The sequence below is a fragment of the Bombina bombina genome, chromosome 4 (assembly GCF_027579735.1).
Source record: "Bombina bombina isolate aBomBom1 chromosome 4, aBomBom1.pri, whole genome shotgun sequence".
NCBI classification, from domain to species: Eukaryota; Metazoa; Chordata; class Amphibia; order Anura; family Bombinatoridae; genus Bombina; species Bombina bombina.
In genome coordinates, this window is record NC_069502.1 from 188,759,051 (window position 1) to 188,780,117 (window position 21,067).

Genomic DNA, 21,067 nt, shown 5'->3' on the forward strand with positions numbered 1-21,067 from the left:
ATGATTATAGCAAAAGAAAAGAAAAAGAAAATGTGACGAACAAGCACCTGCTCAAAATTTTTGAATTCATATCGACTTACTAGATTTATTGACTATGTACCTTCATTTTATTTTTATTACTGTTACTAATCTTTCAAAAATTTATGTTTTTGGATGGGCAGCATTTGAAAGTTCTTTGCTAAACTAATATTTCTGTGCTTATATTTTTCCATATCGCATTGTCTTGTTTGTATTTTCCATGTTAACAAAACTCCAGTAAAAAAGTATATTAAAAAAATATAACTTTGGATACAAAAACAGAAGCATTATTGGTTGCGCTCTCAAACTATGATAACGCTAAACAGAGCTAATATTTTTGCTCTCTACTATTAATCGAAGTCAGAGTGTGCTGTCTTATCCCCTATAACTAGAGCTGCCAACTGTGCTCAATAAAAATACCGGACAACCTATAGGTGACTGGGCACCCCACCATGTATATTTTTCACAGCTGAGCAATAATTTTATCCCCTTTGTTGCCAGTAACATAGACTTCAATAATTTAACATTTTTGGTTACCAGTAACACATGTAAACAGTAGTGATTTGACCCCTTGACTGCTAGGAGCACACACAGCAATGATTTAAACCCCCCATTTCTGGCTGTAAAGCATATAATAGAAAATACATTATGTCACTTCTTTTTGGGCCACATTTTTAATGCATAGAGGAATAGAAGTCTTTTTACATTAGCTGACAATTGGGGGATTTAAAATATACTGGATGTTTAAGTGGCCAGTATTTTTGTATTGAATTGACTGGGCAGCCTGCTAAAATACTTCACTGTCCGTTTGAATACTGGACATCTTGTACCCTTACTTACAGCTCTATAAAGATGCACATGTTCTTTGCTGCTAGTCTATTTATAATTCATAACATTATGAGCAATTATATAATTAAATGGACAGTCAACACCAGAATTTTAGTTTTTTTAAAAGAAAGATAATCCCTTTATTACCCATTCCCCAGTTTTGCATAACCAACACTGTTATAGAAATACACTTTTTACCTCTGTGATTATCTTGTATCTAAGCTTCTGCTGAGTACCCCCTTATTTTAGTTATTTTGACAGACTTGCATTTTAGCCAATCAGTGCTCACTCCAGGGTAACTTCACGTGCATGAGCTCAATGTTATCTATATGAAACACATGAACTAATGCCCTCTAGTGGTCAAAATGCTTTTAGGTTAGAGGCAGTCTTCAAGGTCTAAGAAATTAGCATATAAACCTCCTAGGTTTAGTTTCAACTAAGAATACCAAGAAAACAAAGCAAAATTGGTGATAAAAGTAAATTGGAAAGTTGTTTAAAATTACATTCCCTATTTAAATCATGAACGTTTTTTTGGGACTTGACTGTCCCTTTAACTTTTTAAATATCTAAACACTATGTTGCATATATAATTGATCACCCTTATAATTGTATTCAATCTGACTACACATTTCATAATTTAAAACTGGTGTAAGCAATATATTTAACTTTTTAATAAAGGGACAGGAAATATATATAAAAAAAAGAAGTAAATCATTTAAAGCATTACATCACAGCTGTTCACCACCAGCTACAATCATAGATGCTCATGAGGTCACTTATTGGCCTTATTGTAATGACAAGATCCTCTTCCAAATTATTAAAAGATTAAAAGTTGAGTTCAAAATATCGCTTTCGCAAGGGCAATATTTGCACTCCACTTAGTACTAACAGCACGTGCAAATGCTAGGTGCATAAATACATAAATATATTTGTATATAAGCATATACATACAGTATATATTTACAGGGAACACACAGTTCCTCATAAACCGCAATGTAAAGGCACATTTCAGTGCATTTTTTTTCTAACACCCCACTCCCACCAACTTTACCCCTCATTACTGCTCGCGGTAGCAATAACCACTTGTAATGGCTGGTTATTTATAATACGCCCATAAACGGGCAAAATTTCCCGTTTACGGGTGCGCAATAAATTAGTGCTCCACTAGTAAACTAGCCCTTTATATGTTAACTTTAAGAATGCCCACTAATAAAACTGTGGAAAATATATGTGCATCGTTACTTCATGAATTTTAAACACGATCTTGCCTTTACAACAAGGCTTTTTACAGCTTCATAAGCCGCTATGTATCTAGGCAGATATTTAGCAAACAAAAAGAACAGGTAGCAAGTAATAATTAGAAGTGACAACATTTAGGAACACACGTTTATTGTAAATCATTATGAGCCATAAATGCATTTAATAGGCATGAGGTTTATTTCAGGGATTTCTAATGGATTGGAATGACTGAATACCCTTCCAAAAAGCCATGCTAGGAACTTTATTCAGAAATTGTGATGAACTGAAATAAAGGTTCTTGTTAACTGACTATTCCCATCAGAACAACTGTCAATATATTTGTTTAGAAGTCAGACACTGAGAAGTGATTCTGATGGTGTTTGTTTTTCTATTGTGCAGAGCTGTTATGTTACACTTGTACAGTGTATTTTTCAATAATTTCTGGGTGACTTCACAGGACTGGGAGGTCTAAGCTGAGTCAACAGTGATGTGTGGGCGGAGCCACTTGTGATCCATAGGTGTAGCATTGACTGATAGGGCTGGAGTAATGTCTGTTCAGTGGGAAGTTAGCCATTGGAAATAGTCATACCATGTGCAGAGACATGCAGTCCCTGGTTTCATTTGCAAAACCAAGACATTTATTTCAAAGATAAATATATAGGAGCAACAGCAAGACAGAGCTTAAAACTGTCACTTTCCTGCAATATGGGGGAGAGCTCTGAGAGCTCTAAAATAGTGTGACACTATTTAAGGTCTGTACTCCCACACTATGGATTTATAATCACCCTATGAAATGCCAAATCAAATTGTGTAAATATATTTCCTTGTGACACAGAAATTTGCATTTGTCATATCTAACATGTAATGCCATTTTTTAAAATGTTAAAATACCTAGAGTATATTACCTATATTCAACTTCCCTATATGGAATTAATATATTTCCTAAAATCAGATTGAAAATGTGGAATAGATTATAGTTATCAAATAAATCAATATTATCTTTTTTACTTGTTTTCCTCAGTGAGACTTTAAACCAATGTATTCATGTGTTAAGGTATTTAGAATATGGATTAACAAATACAGTTTTAAAAACAAAGACATTGTTAATGTAAATATTTACTAATGGCTAGATTACGAGTTTTGCGGTATGAGTGAAAAAGCAGCGTTAAGGCTCATAACGCTGCTTTTTCACTATCGCTGGTATTACAAGTCTTGCAGGCTTAGGGGCACCGCACACTTTTTTTGGCCTTAGCGCAAATTAACTTACGCAGTTTCCGTAAAGTCTTTTTTCAATGGGACTTCCATAGCGCCGATATTACAAGCTTTTTCTGGGAAGTTAAAAAGTGAGTGGCACAGCCTATCCCGCAAGATTCGTAACGCAATATAAAGTCAGTAGTTATGAGTTTTACGCTACAAAGCTGTAGCATAAAACTCATAACTAAAGTGCTAAAAAGTACACTAACACCCATAAACTACCTATTAACCCTAAACCGAGGCCCTCCCGCATCGCAAACAATAAAATAAAATTATTAACCCCTAATCTACAGGAGAGATATCTATATGAATATTCTATCAATGAATTTATGTAGTATATTTGGAACAACAAGCAAGATACAATTCCAAGTTTATGTGTGGTTAAAGTAAACATACAACTTGTTTATTCTCCTCCTAAGTAAATGGGTAGCATTAAAAATATTACATCTATTCTAGAATTAACAGTAATACTTGTGTGCAATTTCAAATCCCAGCATACAATATACATAGCAATACAAGAATATCAGGACCGTCCGTACCGTAAATACCGTGCTACAAATATATTTAAATTTAAACGTTACGAGAAATATGGATAGTGTAGAGTGCGTTACACGCTCCAAATACATTATGCACCTAACTAAACCTAAATTATGTCCTCGTTATATTATACAGTAAAGTGTAACAAAGTGTTCAGCATCAACAAGCCAGTATATGTAGTAGTGATTCATACGCTAGTGTCCACCTGCCCCAAGTTCAGGTATCCGTATCACACAGTTAGTGACTCACCACTCTCGTCGTCGACTGACTCCTGCGCTGCGCTGATGCCTGCTGCGACTCGCACTCTGCTGACTGTGACTGTCTCCTGCCTGCCCTCAACCTGCACTGACTGATCTCAGACTAACAGTGACTGACTATGACAGCCTCTGGTGCTCCGCCCCTCCTCCCCTCTCACTCCCGGGTAAAATTTGCGCCGCCAAAAATTTAAAAAATGGCGGGAAAATTTTTTTTCAAAAAATGTCATAAAAAATTAAAAATTACAAAAAAATTTATAATTTTTAAGCCGGTGCGGGGCCACCCTGACCGCGGGGCCCGAGGCAGTCGCCTGCTCCACCTTGCCCAAAGGCCGGCCCTGGATATGTTAAAGGAACAGTATACTGTAAAATTGTATGAGAATTTGCTTTTTAAGCTTTATTTATGTATATGAATTAGCTGATTTTCTGGTAGATTATGAGTTTTGCGTTAAGCTTAAAAAGCAGCGTTAACAGGTCCTAACGCTGCTTTTTCACTACCGTTGCTGTTACGAGTCTTGCAAGTTTAGGGGCACCGCACACTTTTTTGGCCTTACCGCAAACCGACTTACGTAAACTTTGTAAACCCTTTTTTCTATGGGACTTCCATAGCGCTGGTATTACGAGTTTGTCCTGGGAGGCCAAAAAGTGAGTGGTACACCCTCTACCTCCAAGATTCCTAATGCATTTTAAAGTCAGTAGTTAAGAGTTTTACACTACAACACTGTAGCATAAAACTCATAACTAAAGTGCTAAAAAGTACACTAACACCCATAAACTACCAGTTAACCCCTAAACCGAGGCTCTCCCGCATCGCAAACACTATAATAAAATTTTAACCCCTAATCTGCTGCTCCGGACATCGCCGCTACTATAATAAACATAATACCCCTAAACCGCTGCACTCCCGCCTTGCAAACACCAGTTAAATATTATTAATCCCTAATCTGCCGCCCCTAACATCACCACCACCTACATTATATATATTAACCCTTAATCTTCCGCCCCCAACGTAGCCGCCACTATATTAAATTTATTAACCCCTAAGCCTAAGTCTAACCCTATCCCTATCACCCCCTAACTTAAATATAATTTAAATAAATCTAAATAAAACTTACTATTAATAACTAAATTATTCCTATTTAAAACTAAGTACTTACCTGTAAAATAACACCCTCTACCTCCAAGATTCCTAACCCATTTTAAAGTCAGTAGTTAAGAGTTTTACACTACAACACTGTAGCATAAAACTCATAACTAAAGTTCTAAAAAGTACACTAACACCCATAAACTACCAGTTAACCCCTAAACCGAGGCTCTCCCGCATCGCAAACACTATAATAAAATTTTAACCCCTAATCTGCTGCTCCGGACATCGCCGCTACTATAATAAACATAATACCCCTAAACCGCTGCACTCCCGCCTCGCAAACACCAGTTAAATATTATTAACCCCTAATCTGCCGCCTCTAACATTGCCACCACCTACATTATATATATTAGCCCCTAATCTTCCGCCCCCAATGTCGCCGCCACTATATTAAATTTATTAACCCCTAAGCCTAAATCTAACCCTAACCCTAACCCTATCACCCCCTAACTTAAATATAATTTAAATAAATCTAAATAAAACTTACTATTAATAACTAAATTATTCCTATTTAAAACTAAATACTTACCTGTAAAATAAACCCTAAGCTAGCTACAATATAACTAATAGTTACATTGTAGCTATTTTAGGATTTATTTAGTTTTTTACAGGCAAGTTTGTATTTATTTTAACTAGGTAGAATAGTTATTAAATAGTTATTAACTATTTCATAACTACCTAGCTAAAATAAATACAAATTTACCTGTAAAATAAAACACTAACACCTAACACTACACTATAATTAAATAAATTACCTAGATTAAATACAATTAAATAAATTAAATTAAATTAGCTAAATTACAAAAAAAAACTCGCTTAATTACAGTAAATAAAAAACAAATTACAGATCTTTAAACTAATTACATCTAATCTAATAGCCCTATCAAAATAAAAAAAGACCCCCCAAAATAAAAATAAAAAACCTAGCCTAAACTAAACTAGCAATAGCCCTTAAAAGGGCCTTTTGCGGGGCATTGCCCCAAAGTAATCAGCTCTTTTACCTGTTAAAAAAAAAAATACAAACAACTCCCCAACAGTAAAACCCACCACTCACACAACCAACCCCCTAAATAAAAGCCTAACTAAAAAAACCTAAGCTCCCCATTGCCCTTAAAAGGGCATTTAGCTCTATTGCAGGCCCAAAGCCCTAACCTAAAAAATAAACCCACCCAATACACCCTTAAAAAAATCCTAATACTAACCCCCGAAGATTCACTTACCGGGAAAAGTCTTCATCCAAGCGGCAAGATGTCCTTAACGAAGCCAGCAGAAGTGGTCCTCCAGACGGCAGAAGTGGTCTTCCAGACGGGCAGAAGTCTTCATCCAGACGGCATCTTCTATCTTCATCCTTCCGGCACGGAGCGGGTCCATCTTCAAGACATCCGACGCGGAGCATCCTCTTTAAACGACGGCTTCTTCGTAATCAATATCTCTTTAAGTGAAATCATCCAAGATGTCGTCCCTTAGATTCCGATTGGCTGATAGAATTCTATCAGCCAATCAGAATTAAGGTAGAAAAAATCCTATTGGCTGATGCAATCATCCAATAGGATTGAGCTGGCATTCTATTGGCTGTTCCAATCAGCCAATAGAATGCAAGCTCAATCCTATTGGCTAATTGGATCTTTTCTACCTCAATTCTATCAGCCAATCGTAATCTAAGGGACGCCATCTTGGATGATGTCCCTTAAAGAGATATTCATTACGAAGAAGCCGTCGTTTGAAGAGGATGCTCCGCGTCAGATGTCTTGAAGATGGATCCGCTCCGCGCCGGAAGGATGAAGATAGAAGATGCCGTCTGGATGAAGACTTCTGCCCGTCTGGAGGACCACTTCTGCCCGTCTGGAGAACCACTTCTGCCGGCTTCATTAAGGACATCTTGCCGCTTGGATGAAGACTTCTCCTGGTAAGCGAATCTTTGGGGGGTTAGTGTTAGGATTTTATTAAGGGTGTATTGGGTGGGTTTATTTTTTAGGTTAGGGCTTTGGGCCTGCAAAAGAGCTTAATGCCCTTTTAAGGGCAATGCCCATCCAAATGCCCTTTTCAGGCCAATGGGGAGCTTAGGTATTTTTAGTTAGGCTTTTATTTGGGGGGTTGGTTGTGTGGGTGGTGGGTTTTACTGTTGGGGGGTTGTTTGTATTTTTTTTTATAGGTAAAAGAGCTGATTACTTTGGGGCAATGCCCCGCAAAAGGCCCTTTTAAGGGCTATTGATAGTTTAGGCTAGGGTTTTTTTTTATTTTGGGAGGGCTTTTTTTTATTTTGATAGGGCTATTAGATTAGGTGTAATTAGTTTAAAGATCTGTAATTTGTTTTTTATTTTCTGTAATTTTGTGTTTTTTTTGTGATTGAGCGAATTTAATTTATTTAATTTAATTGTATTTAATTTAGTTAATTGATTTAATTGTAGGTGTTATTGTAACTTAGGTTAGGTTTTATTTTACAGGTCAATTTGTATTTATTTTAGCTAGGTAGATATTAAATAGTTAATAACTATTTAGTAACTATTCTACCTAGTTAAAATAAATACAAACTTGCCTGTAAAATAAAAATAAACCCTAAGCTAGCTACAATATAACTATTAGTTATATTGTAGCTAACGGCTAGATTTGGAGTTTTGTCGGTAACGACCCGAAAAGCTAACGCCAGCTTTTTTCTGGCCGCACCATAAAAATAACTCTGGTATTGAGAGTCCACATAAAGGCTGCGTTAGGCTCCAAAAAAGGAGCGTAGAGCATATTTAACGCAGCTTCAACTCTCGATACCAGAGTTGCTTACGCAAGCGGCCAGCCTAAAAAACGTGCTCGTGCACGATTCCCCCATAGGAAACAATGGGGCTGTTTGAGCTGAAAAAAACCTAACACCTGCAAAAAAGCCGCGTTCAGCTCCTAAGGCAGCCCCATTGTTTGCTATGCGGAAACACTTCCTACGTCTGCACCTAACACTCTAACATGTACCCCGAGTCTAAACACCCCTAACCTTACACTTATTAACCCCTAATCTCCCGCCCCCGCTATCGCTGACCCCTGCATATTATTATTAACCCCTAATCTGCCGCTCCATAAACCGCCACTACTTACATTATCCCTATGTACCCCTAATCTGCTGCCCTAACATCGTCGACCCCTATATTATATTTATTAACCCCTAATCTGCCCCCCACAACGTCGCCTCCACCTGCCTACACTTATTAACCCCTAATCTGCCGAGCGGACCTGAGCGCTACTATAATAAAGTTATTAACCCCTAATCCGCCTCACTAACCCTATAATAAATAGTATTAACCCCTAATCTGCCCTCCCTAACATCGCCGACACCTAACTTCAATTATTAACCCCTAATCTGCCGACTGGAGCTCACCGCTATTCTAATAAATGTATTAACCCCTAAAGCTAAGTCTAACCCTAACACTAACACCCCCCTAAGTTAAATATAATTTACATCTCACGAAATTAATTATCTCTTATTAAATAAATTATTCCTATTTAAAGCTAAATACTTACCTGTAAAATAAATCCTAATATAGCTACAATATAAATTATAATTACATTGTAGCTATTTTAGGATTAATATTTATTTTACAGGCAACTTTGTAATTATTTTAACCATGTACAATAGCTATTAAATAGTTAAGAACTATTTAATAGTTACCTAGTTAAAATAATTACAAAATTACCTGTAAAATAAATCCTAACCTAAGTTAGAATTAAACCTAACACTATACTATCATTAAATTAATTAAATAAAATACCTACAATTACCTACAATTAAACCTAACACTACACTATCAATAAATAAATTAAATACAATTCCTACAAATAACTACAATGAAATAAACTAACTAAAGTACAAAAAATAAAAAAGAACTAAGTTACAAAAAATAAAAAAATATTTACAAACATAAGAAAAATATTACAACAATTTTAAACTAATTACACCTACTCTAAGCCCCCTAATAAAATAACAAAGACCCCCAAAATAAAAAATGCCCTACCCTATTCTAAATTACTAAAGTTCAAAGCTCTTTTACCTTACCAGCCCTGAACAGGGCCCTTTGCGGGGCATGCCCCAAGAAGTTCAGCTCTTTTGCCTGTAAAAAAAAACATACAATACCCCCCCCCAACATTACAACCCACCACCCATATACCCCTAATCTAACCCAAACCCCCCTTAAATAAACCTAACACTAAGCCCCTGAAGATCATCCTACCTTGTCTTCACCTCACCAGGTATCACCGATCCGTCCTGGCTCCAAAATCTTCATCCAACCCAAGCGGGGGCTGGCGATCCATCATCCGGTGGCTGAAGAGGTCCAGAAGAGGCTCCAAAGTCTTCATCCTATCCGGGAAGAAGAGGCGATCCGGACCGGCAACCATCTTGATCCAAGCGGCATCTTCTATCTTCATCCGGTGACGACCGGCTCCATCCTGAAGACCTCCACAGCGGACCCATCTTCTTCCGTCGACGTCCAACTGAAGAATGACGGTTCCTTTAAGGGACGTCATCCAAGATGGCGTCCCTCGAATTCCGATTGGCTGATAGGATTCTATCAGCCAATCGGAATTAAGGTAGGAATATTCTGATTGGCTGATGGAATCAGCCAATCAGAATCAAGTTCAATCCGATTGGCTGATCCAATCAGCCAATCAGATTGAGCTCGCATTCTATTGGCTGTTCCGATCAGCCAATAGAATGCGAGCTCAATCTGATTGGCTGATTGGATCAGCCAATCGGATTGAACTTGATTCTGATTGGCTGATTCCATCAGCCAATCAGAATATTCCTACCTTAATTCCGATTGGCTGATAGAATCCTATCAGCCAATCGGAATTCGAGGGACGCCATCTTGGATGACGTCCCATAAAGGAACCGTCATTCTTCAGTTGGACGTCGCCGGAAGAAGATGGGTCCGCGGTGGAGGTCTTCAGGATGGAGCCGGTCGTCATCGGATGAAGATAGAAGATGCCGCTTGGATCAAGATGGTTGCCGGTCCGGATCGCCTCTTCTTCCCGGATGGGATGAAGACTTTGGAGCCTCTTCTGGACCTCTTCAGCCACCGGATGATGGATCGCCAGCCCCCCCTTGGGTTGGATGAAGATTTTGGAGCCAGGACGGATCGGTGATACCTGGTTAGGTGAAGACAAGGTAGGATGATCTTCAGGGGCTTAGTGTTAGGTTTATTTAAGGGGGGTTTGGGTTAGATTAGGGGTATGTGGGTGGTGGGTTGTAATGTTGGGGGGTATTGTATGTTTTTTTTTTACAGGCAAAAGAGCTGAACTTCTTGGGGCATGCCCCGCAAAGGGCCCTGTTCAGGGCTGGTAAGGTAAAAGAGCTTTGAACTTTAGTAATTTAGAATAGGGTAGGGCATTTTTTATTTTGGGGGTCTTTGTTATTTTATTAGGGGGATTAGAGTAGGTGTAATTAGTTTAAAATTGTTGTAATATTTTTCTTATGTTTGTAAATATTTTTTTATTTTTTGTAACTTAGTTCTTTTTTATTTTTTGTACTTTAGTTAGTTTATTTAATTGTAGTTATTTGTAGATATTGTATTTAATTAATGTATTGATAGTGTAGTGTTAGGTTTAATTGTAGGTAATTATAGGTATTTTATTTAATTAATTTAATGATAGTATAGTGTTAGGTTTAATTGTAACTTAGGTTAGGATTTATTTTACAGGTAATTTTGTAATTATTTTAACTAGGTAGCTATGAAATAGTTCTTAACTATTTAATAGCTATTGTACCTGGTTAAAATAATTACAAAGTTGCCTGTAAAATAAATATTAATCCTAAAATAGCTACAATGTAATTATAATTTATATTGTAGCTATATTAGGATTTATTTTACAGGTAAGTATTTAGCTTTAAATAGGAATAATTTATTTAATAAGAGTTAATTTATTTCGTTAGATTAAAATTATATTTAACTTAGGGGGGTGTTAGTGTTAGGGTTAGACTTAGCTTTAGGGGTTAATACATTTATTAGAATAGCGGTGAGCTCCGGTCGGCAGATTAGGGGTTAATAATTGAAGTTAGGTGTCGGCGATGTTAGGGAGGGCAGATTAGGGGTTAATACTATTTATTATAGGGTTAGTGAGGCGGATTAGGGGTTAATATCTTTATTATAGTAGCGGTGCGGTCCGCTCGGCAGATTAGGGGTTAATAAGTGTAGGCAGGTGGAGGCGACGTTGAGGGGGGCAGATTAGGGGTTAATAAATATAATATAGGGGTCGGCGGTGTTAGGGGCAGCAGATTAGGGGTACATAGCTATAATGTAGGTGGCGGCGCTTTGCGGTCGGCAGATTAGGGGTTAATTATTGTAGGTAGCTGGCGGCGACGTTGTGGGGGGCAGATTAGGGGTTAATAAATATAATACAGGGGTCGGCGGTGTTAGGGGCAGCAGATTAGGGGTACATAAGTATAACGTAGGTGGCGGTCGGCAGATTAGGGGTTAAAAAAATTTAATCGAGTGGCGGCGATGTGGGGGGGGCCTCGGTTTAGGGGTACATAGGTAGTTTATGGGTGTTAGTGTACTTTAGAGTACAGTAGTTAAGAGCTTTATGAACCGGCGTTAGCCCAAAAAGCTCTTAACTACTGACTTTTTTCTGCGGCTGGAGTTTTGTCGTTAGATTTCTAACGCTCACTTCAGACACAACTCTAAATACCCGAGTTAGAAAGATCCCATTGAAAAGATAGGATACGCAATTGACGTAAGGGGATCTGCGGTATGGAAAAGTCGCGGCTGAAAAGTGAGCGTTAGACCCTTTTTTGAGTGACTCCAAATACCGGAGTTAGCCTAAAACCAGCGTTAGGAGCCTCTAACGCTGGTTTTCACGGCTAACGCCAAACTCCAAATCTAGCCGTTAGGGTTTATTTTATAGGTAAGTATTTAGTTTTAAATAGGAATAATTTAGTTAATGATAGTAATTTTATTTAGATTTATTTAAATTATATTTAAATTAGGGGGTGTTAGGGTTAGGGTTAGACTTAGATTTAGGGGTTAATACATTTAATATAGTGGCGGCGACATTGGGGGCGGCAGATTAGGGGTTAATTAGTGTAGGTAGGATGTTGCGCCATTGGGGGCGGCAGATTAGGGGTTAATAAATATAATGTAGGCGGCGGCGATGTTGGGGGCAGAAGATTAGGGGTTAATAAGTATAATGTAGGTGGCGACGGTGTCCGGAGCGGCAGATTAGGGGTTAATAAGAATAATGTAGGTGTCGGGGGCAGCAGATTAGGGGTTAATAAGTGTAAGATTATGGGTGTTTAGACTCAGGGTTCATGTTAGGGTGTTAGGTGTAAACATAAAATGTGTTTCCTCATAGGAATCAATGGGGCTGCGTTACTGAGTTTTACGCTGCTTTTTGGCAGTTGTTAGACTTTTTCTCAGCTGGCTCTCCCCATTGATGTCTATGGGGAAATCGTGCACGAGCACGTACGACCAGCTCACCGCTGACTTAAGCAGCACTGGTATTGGAGTGTGGTATGGAACAAAATGTTGCTCTATGCACACTTCTTGCCTTTTAACGCAGGGTTTGTAAAAACCCGTAATACCAGCACTGCAGGAAAGTGAGCGGTGAGAGAAAACTGCTCGTTAGCATCGCATAGCTCCTAAGGCAAAACTCATAATCTAGCCGTTTGTCTTTTGAAGACACAACCTAATAAAATGGGTTGAGCTTGTAGGTATAATCAGATCTCATTACTTTATCACATTGTGTACATATACCTGCTTCTTTATCTTATATTTGTCCATAAACCAAAAACCAACACTCTAGGAGAAAACAATGGAAAATTAACATTTAACACATTATCTCTTCTATAGCCCACTGGGAGTATAATGTCTTCTGCTGGTTGTGTTTACACAGCTTATCTATAGCTTGGACCTAAGGCCAGAAACTTTCTGAATAGGGGGGGGATACCACAGGCTAAGTCAACTGTTTCAAATGCCAATATAAGGGTAAAGGAAATACTTGTAAACAATTTAATACACTCCAGCAGGTAAAATGGAACAAATTAAAAGAGAAAAATGTTTTGAGTAAACTGTCTCTTTAAGTTAAAGGGACAGTAAAGTCAAAATCAAACAGTCATGATTCAGACAGAACATTCGAGTCTTGTAGATATATCTGTACTGCACACCTTTTTGGCCGTAACGCAAAGTAACTACCGCACCTTTCAAAAAGTTCTTTTTCAATGGCGCCGGTATTACGAGTTTGCCTGTATGGCCAAAAAGTGAGCGGTACAGCCTATAACTACAAGATCTGTACCGCCACCTGAAAGTCAGTAGTTATGAGTTTTACGTTACTAAGCTGTAGCATAAAACTAAACTGTTACAAAGTACACTAACACCCATAAACTACCTATTAACCCCTAAACCGAGGCCCTCCCGCATCGCAAACACTATAATAAAATGATTAACCCCTAATCTGCCGTTCCAGACATCGCAGCCACTATAATAAACATATTAACCCCTAAACCACCGCACTCCCGCATCGTAAACACTAGTTAAATATTATTAACCCCTAATCTGCTGCCCCCAATGTCGTCGCCACCTACATACACTTATTAACCCCTAATCTGCTGTCCCTAACATTGCCGCAACCTACATTACTGTTATTAATCCCTAATCTGCTGCCCCCAAAATCGCCGCTAGCTACCTACACTTATTAACCCCTAATATGCTGCCCCAAATATCGCCGCCACTATACTAAAGTTATTAACCCCTAAACCTAACCCTAAGTCTAACCCTAACACCCACTAACTTTAACATAATTAAAATAATTCCAAATAAAAATTACAATTAATACCTAAATTATTCCTATTTAAAAATAAATAAATACTTAACTGTAAAATAAAACCTAAGCTAGCTTCAATATAACTAATAGTTACATTGTAGGTATCTTAGGTGTTATTTTTATTTCACAGGCAACTTTGTATTTATTTTAACTAGGTAGACTAGTTAGTAAATTACATTAAACAAATACATTTATCCAAATTACAAAAAATATTAAACACTAAATTACACAAAATAAAAAAAGAAATGATCAAATATTTAAACTAATTACACCTAATCTAATAGCCCCATCAAAATTAAAAAGCCCCCCAAAATAAAAAAAAACCTAGCCTACACTAAACTTCCAATGGCCCTTAAAAGGGCCTTTTGAAGGGCATTGCTCCAAAGAAATCAACTCTTTTACCTGTAAAAAAAAATACAAACAACCCCCCAACAGTAAAACCCACCACCCACACAACCAACCCCCCCAAATAAAAACCTACCTAAAAAACCTAAGCTCCCCATTGACCTAAAAAGGGCATTTGTATGGGCATTGCCCTTAAAAGGGCATTTAGCTCTTTTACGGTGCCCAAAGTCCCTAATCTAAAAATAAAAGCCACCCAATAAACCCTTAAAAAAAACTAACACTAACCCCCGAAGATCCATTTACAGTTTTTGAAGACAGGACATCCATCCTCATCCAGCCGGAATTATTTTACAGGTAAATTTGTATTTATTTTAACTAGGTAGCTAGTAAATAGTTAATAACTATTTACTAACTAGTCTACCTAGTTAAAATAAATACAAACTTAACTGTGAGATAAAAATAAAACCTAAGATAGCTACAATGTAACTTTTAGTTATATTGTAGCTAGCTTAGTTTTTTTTTTTTTACAGGTAAGTAGTCTTAAATAGGTATTATTTAGGTAATAATAATAATTTTTATTTAGATTTATATTAATTATATTAAAGTTAGGGGTGTTATGGTTAGACTTATGGTTAGGTTTAGGGGTTGATATATTTATTTAGTGTTAGTGATGTGGGAGGCCAGAGCTTTAGGGGTTAATAACTTTAGTATAGTGGCGGCGGTGACGTTGGGGGGTGGCAGATTAGGGGTTAATAAATTTATGTATATGGCGGGGACATTGGGGCGGCAGATTCAGGGTTAATAAGTGTAGGTAGGTAGCGGCGACATTGGGGGCGTCATTGCAGGTGGGGGCGTCATTGCAGGTGTTAGGCTTTTTTTTGCCGGCTCTCCCCATTGATGTCTATGGGGAAATCGTGCACGAGCACGTCAAAACAGCTCAGAACAGCTCTGGTATTTGTGTGCGGTATGGAGCTCAACGCTGCCATATCGCCCGCAAACGCCGTTTTTTTTTCAAACCTATAATAGCATCGCTATTAAAGGTGAGCGGTGGAAATAACTCATAATGCAAAACTCGTAATCTGGCTGATTGTTTTTTATCGTAAAAGGAAGAGATGCTATACCTCCTGATTGTGATTATTGCTTTATGAATTGTATATGTTTGAGTTACTACTGTACTCTTGGAAGTTTATTGCATTCATAGAAAAAAAAATATACACCAAATAGTTTATAAAAGTAAAACAACGATACAATACTTGTAAGAGACAAGACAAAATTTGACAAACAAATACAGGAGGAATTGAGTGTCCTATTTACATGAGAAATTACAATCTGGAAATATATTGAAATATTACCATACCTGATTATAGAAGGGATGATCAGACATACTGGTAGTTTAATAATACACAGGGGCAGTAAGAAAAAAAATGAAGGAAAGAAAAATAAGTTTGAAATATTGGAAGAACCAATGATTATAAAAAGTCACTATCCATTTAAATCTAAATTTAAGGAAAAGTAGTTAATCTATGCAGTGCCAAAGAAGCCACATTTTCTTAATTCTTGGTCACACATGGAAAGAGATGGAAATACTTTTAGAATAATACTGTAGTAATTAGTACACCTCAAGTGTAGACTACCATGCAAAATTGCAGCGTGTTAAAAAAGATTTATTTGTAAAAATAGCTATATGTCGTTTAGCAAACACATTCCCTATATTATAAGGAAATAATAGAATAATAAAACATCACAATGACTCACATTTAAGAGCACACATTTGGTTGCTAGTCAGCTCAATAATAAAATAGGGAAACAATAAAAAATGTAATGCAATGTTCAGTACATTATTTGATTATTTAAGTTTGTCTTGTATATTCACAGTCTCCTTTAGTGATGTTATCAGTTTGTTCATGATATGGGTGCAGAGCTTTGGTGCTTGTTCCCACTACCCATAATCCACACCCAATAGAACATAATCGAAACCTTGCCCAGGTATCACAAAAGATCATGGCTAATTTAGCTTGCTGTTTGCACATCTTGAACAGAGGGTCTGCTGTATCCAGATGTTAGTGCAAAGAAGATGGAGGTATGGTGAGCTGGAACCAATCACGAAGACAATCAAATCTGAGACAAGATTGTTCCTGAGTAAGTCAAGGTAAAAAAAATAAACATTGAATATGAGACATCACAAGTTCTCTGTAGTTCAAAAAATGTTTTCCAAAAATGATAATTTTACTAAAGAAAAAATTAAGTACAAAATATTATATTTCTACAACTGTTATACATAAATGTGGTTTCTTATTCCTCTCCAGTACTATTTATCAGCCTCATTATATTTGAAACATAAAAAGTTTTTATTTTTTGTTTAGCTGAGTATTTGGTTCATAAAAGGTAGCGTGAAGTGATTTGTGGTCCTGGATGTCCGACCGCTAACGGCTTCTGTAAATGATTTGAGAGAAAATTACCTTCTCACCTGCTCTTGTTCTGCCCGGTGTATATCTCTCACTCCGGTCGCATAATCTTCCAAGCCCTCCGGGATCTGTAATACTCCACTAACTCGTGGCTTGATTCCCCTTCGGCGTCTGACGTCACAATGCGCATGCTTGGTTGCGACCAATCGGTAGTTTAACCACTCGGGCTGACAGCGTTATTCAAATCCAGTATAATGAGCCGGTCTTGGCGTTCGTTATGTGCTGACTTACCCGGAGCCCCCTCGGGAGTATTTGGTTGTATAACTTATCTAAAAATGTGCTTATTTAAAGTATAGAAGCATATGCATTTTTAGAATAAAAAAATATATAATAATATTTTCACTGGTCTTAAAAGTAAAATGGAAAATAGAAATATAAAGTGTGGACAATCCTGGGATATACCATGTTTGTGTAATATAATTGTTTCATAAAATTCCCTTTACTAAAAATAGCAAGTGGCAGCTACTGTTAAATTAATTTAGCCTTCAACAAGCTCAATTTAATTGACCCCACATATATAAGATTAGATTTGAGAATCCTATTATGCCTATGTAGTTTTCTTATATTGCAGTAAACCTAAATAATACTGGCCTAATTGATTCCCAAGATACCTTTATATATATATATATATATATATATATATATAAATATATATATATATATATATATATATATATATATATATATATATATAAAAATCATATGCATTTTAGAATTATTGTGTATGCCCACCTTCGAATATTAAGCTATTCTGCACAGAATCAAAATATTTTCTTTTGGAAGCACTTTTACACAGCATATAGAGTTTTCTACCACACCTTTTTATAGGAAGCCTTATTCTAGTAGTTTTCTTGTTTTCCTGTGATAAAATATTCCTTAAGATCAGCTTCATGTATTTTTAGGGTGTTTTTAAAGACTCTGCTCTGCTGTGGCCATTGCCACGGACACAGGCACTCCTCCTGTTGCTAGGGATACGGCAGTGTAACTGCAGCATGGTGATGACATCATCACCGCCCGCCCTGTCTTCCCTATGTAAAGGCCATAGAGGGGTAGTTATCAACGTGTCTATCTCAAATACGCTGGAATTCCGCAGCGTATTTGAGGCGAGGCTGATTCGCCTTAGTTATCAAGCCCTAGATACCTGCTAAAGTAGAATTTTGTGACGTAAGCTTCGATCCGCCGGACTCAGTCCGACACAGATCGATTCTAAGTCACTCCAGATGTTCCGGCACAATCTGACTACTTTTGCTACTTATCAAAAAACTAGCAGGTACGCTCTGCACTTTTTCAGCCCAGCGTACCTGGTTTTCAAACCGCCGCCCTGGAGGCGGTTTGAAATCAATCAATCAATCAATGGGAGTCTGACCATAGGGAAAGTTCATGTTCGCTGCTGCCCGACATCCCATTGATTCCTATGGGAGCTGTCTGCACCTAACACCCTAACATGTTCCCCGAGTCTAAACACCCCTAATCTGTCCCCCCCTACACCGCCGCAACTAAATAAATGTATTACCCCCTAAACTGCCGCTCCCGGAGCCCACCGCAACTATAATAAAGTTATTAACCCCTAAACCGCCGCTCCAGGAGCCCACCGCCACCTACATTATACCTAGTAACCCCTAAACCGCCACTCCCGGACCCCGCTGCAACTATAATAAACTTATTAACCCCTAAACCGCCGCTCCCGGACCCCGCCGCCACTATAATAAACTTATTAACCCCTAAACCGCCGATCTCGGACCCCGCTGCAACCTATATTAAACTTATTAACCCCTCATCTGCCCCCCCTACATCGTCGCCACCTATAATACATTTATTAACCCCTATCCTGCCCCCCTACAGCGCCGCCACTGTAATAAAATTATTAACCCCTAAACCTAAGTCTAACCCTAACACCCCCCTAACTTAAATATTAATTAAATACATCTAAATAATATTTATCTTATTAACTAAGTTAATCCTATTTAAAACTAAATACTTACCTTTAAAATAAACCCTAATATAGCTACAATATAAATAATAATTATATTGTAGCTATTTTAGGATTTTTTTTTATTTTACAGGCAACTTTCAATTTATTTTAACTAGGTACAATAGCTATTAAATAGTTATTTACTATTTAATAGCTACCTAGTTAAAATAAAGAGAAATTTACCTGTAAAATAAATCCTAACCTAAGTTACAATTACACCTAACACTACACTATACTTTAATTAATGAATCCTATTTAAAACGAAATACTTACCTGTAAAATAAACCCTAAGATAGCTACAATGTAATTAATAATTACATTGTAGCTATTTTAGGATTTATATTTATTTTACAGGTAACTTTGTATTTATTTTAGCTAGTTAGAATAGTTATTAAATAGTTATTAACTATTTAATAACTACCTAGCTAAAAGAAATACAAAATTACCTGTAAAATAAATCCTAACCTAAGTTACAATTAAACCTAACACTACACTATCATTAAATTAATTAAATTAATTAAATTAATTACCTACAAATAACTACAACTAAATACAATTAAATAAACTAGCTAAAGTACAAAAAAATAAAAAAGCTAAGTTACAAAAAATAAAAAAAATAAGTTACAAACATTTAACAAATATTACAACAATTTTAAGATACTTACACCTAATCTAAGCCCCCTAATAAAATAACAAAGCCCCCCAAAATAAAAAAAATGCCCTAACCTATTCTAAATTAAAAAGTTACCAGCTCTTTTACCTTACCAGCCCTTAAAAGGGCCTTTTGCGGGGCATGCCCCAAAGAAAACAGCTCTTTTGCCTGTAAAAGAAAAATACAACCTCCCCAACATTAAAACCCACCACCCACATACCCCTAATTTAACCCAAACCCCCCATTAAATAAACCTAACACTACCCCCCTGAAGATCATCCTACCTTGAGTCGTGTTCAGCCAGCCGACCACCGATGGAACCGAAGAGGAGATCCGGAGCGGCAGAAGTCATCATCCAAGGCGCGCTGAAGAGGTCTTCGATCCGATAGAAGTCTTCCATCCAGGCGGCGTCTTCAATCTTCATCCATCCGGAGCGGAGCGGAGCCATCTTCCGACGAGCCTACGTGGATCCATCCTCTTCTTCCCGATGACTAACAACGAATGACAGTACCTTTAAGTGACGTCATCCAAGATGGCGTCACTCGAATTCCGATTGGCTGATAGGATTCTATCAGCCAATCAGAATTAAGGTAGAAAAATCTGATTGGCTGATTCAATCAGCCAATCAGATTCAATTTCAATCCGATTGGCTGATTGGTTCAGCCAATCGGATTGAACTTGAATCTGATTGGCTGATTCTATCAGCCAATCAGATTTTTCTACCTTAATTCCGATTGGCTGATAGAATCCTATCAGCCAATCGGAATTTGAGTGACGCCATCTTGGATGACGTCACTTAAAGGTACCGTCATTCGTCGTTAGTCGTCGGGAAGAAGAGGATGGATCCGCGTAGGCTCGTCGGAAGATGGCTCCGCTCCGCTCCGGATGGATGAAGATTGAAGACGCCGCCTGGATGAAGACTTCTATCGGATCGAAGACCTCTTCAGCGCCGCCTGGATGATGACTTCATCGGATGGAAGATTTCTTCAGCGCCCCTTGGATGATGACTTCTGCCGCTCCGGATCTCCTCTTCGGTTCCATCGGTGGTCGGCTGGCTGAACACGACTCAAGGTAGGATGATCTTCAGGGGGTAGTGTTAGGTTTATTTAAGGGGGGTTTGGGTTAAATTAGGGGTATGTGGGTGGTGGGTTTTAATGTTGGGGGGGGTTGTATTTTTCTTTTACAGGCAAAAGAGCTGTTTTCTTTGGGGCATGCCCCGCAAAAGGCCCTTTTAAGGGCTGGTAAGGCAAAAGAGCTGTTTACTTTTTAATTTAGAATAGGGTAGGGAATTTTTTTATTTTGGGGGCTTTGTTATTTTATTAGGGGGCTTAGATTAGGTGTAAGTAGCTTAAAATTGTTGTAATATATTTGAAATGTTTGTAACTTATTTTTTTTTTTTGTAACTTAGATTTTTATATTTTTTGTACTTTAGTTAGTTTATTTAATTGTATTTAATTGTAGTTATTTGTATGTAATTAATTTAATTAATTTAATGATAGTGTAGTGTTAGGTTTAATTGTAACTTAGGTTAGGATTTATTTTACAGGTAATTTTGTATTTCTT